Source organism: Arachis duranensis, chromosome 4, assembly GCF_000817695.3.
Source record: "Arachis duranensis cultivar V14167 chromosome 4, aradu.V14167.gnm2.J7QH, whole genome shotgun sequence".
Lineage (NCBI taxonomy): Eukaryota > Viridiplantae > Streptophyta > Magnoliopsida > Fabales > Fabaceae > Arachis > Arachis duranensis.
The window spans coordinates 115537194-115538779 of record NC_029775.3 but is presented as its reverse complement, the minus strand read 5'-3'; positions in this window follow the sequence as shown (position 1 = coordinate 115538779).

Sequence of the window (1586 nt, the reverse complement as noted above, 5' to 3'; positions counted from 1 at the left end):
TTCTTGACCTTGAACTGAGAGAAGCTCTTCATGCTTACTCTCTTTTGTCACAGAGGGATGGCCATGTGCCTTAAACACAAGAAAGTCCCCATTCAATTGAAGGACTAACTCACCTCTGTTGACATCTATTATAGCTTCTGCTGTGGCTAGGAAAGGTCTTCCAAGGATGATGCAATCATCCTCTTCCTTCCTAGTGTCTAAGATTATGAAATCAGCAGGGATGTAAAGGCCTTCAACCTTTACTAAAATGTCCTCTACCATTCCATAAGCTTGTCTCAATGACTTATCTGCCAATTGTAATGAGAACAAGGCAGGTTGTACCTCAATGATATGACCTTAGGTATCCAAATTTTCTTGGATCCTTTCACGTTAAACCATCTCTTATGTCCCAGATCATTGTAATCAAAAACAATTTTGTAAACTTTATCACCTATCATTCTTTCTCCAATGAAACATTGAACTGGAAAATGACCACTTCGGTTACATAGTCTACAAAATCTTGGAGTTGCTGTTTTGTTAAAGGAAGTTGGGTCTTGATACTTAACATCATTCGAAGATGAAGCAATGTTTTCAAAATGTGATTTTTCAGATTTATAAAAACCCAACCCAGCTTTATCATAAAGAGGTTTTCGACTAGCCAAGATTTGATTCAAATTTTCAGAACTTTGGGTGAACTTTGCTAAGTCTTCCTTAAGTCTTTTAACCTCTTTAAGCAACTCTTCATTTTGCTTAAAATAGTTCACATATGCAAGGACAGAATGGTCACTTTCACAGCTTCTAACTTGGGCTTTTAACTGCTTATTCTCTTCCACAAGATCACAAGCAGTTTCGGCCTCTCTTAGTTTTTCTTTGAGAAAGTCATTTTCAGCTTTAAGAATGAAATTTTGTTGTTCAAGATCTTGATTCTCAGTTAGAAAACATCTTATTTTTTCAGAAAGATGGTCTATCATAAGATGAAGGTCTTCAGTGTCAGGGTTTTGAAATGATACCTGATCTACCTCATTTGCCATGAGACATGGCTGTGATTTAGTCTCAGACTCTTCATCATCATCATCTGAGTCATTTTCCAAATCTTCCCAAGTGGCCATCAGTCCCTTCTTCTTTACTCTTTTCGGCTTCTCTTCCTTTTTCAACTTGGGACAATCAGATCTGAAATGACCTGTTTCCTTGCAATTGTAACAAGTTACTTTGCTAAGGTCTTTCTTCATCTTCCTTGAGCTGCTGCCTTTGCTTTTGAGCTTCACCATTTTCCTGAATTTTTTTGCAAACATCACAAACTCATTTTCAGAAGAGTTATCACTGGATTCATCATCCAGAGGGTTAGTCACAGAAGAAAAAGCAATTCCTTTCTTTTTTGAATCTTTTTTCAAATAGGAGTTTTCAAAAGCAAGAAGATTTCCTCTCAAATCATCAAGTGTCATGGAATCTAAGCTACTACTCTCAGAAATAATTAAAGCTTTTGTTTCCCATTCTTTTGTAAGACATCTCAACACTCTTCTCACTAGCACAGATTCAGAATGTGTAATTCCCAGAGCATCTAAGCCAACAATGATGGAGTTGAACCGTTCAAACATTTCATCAATGGA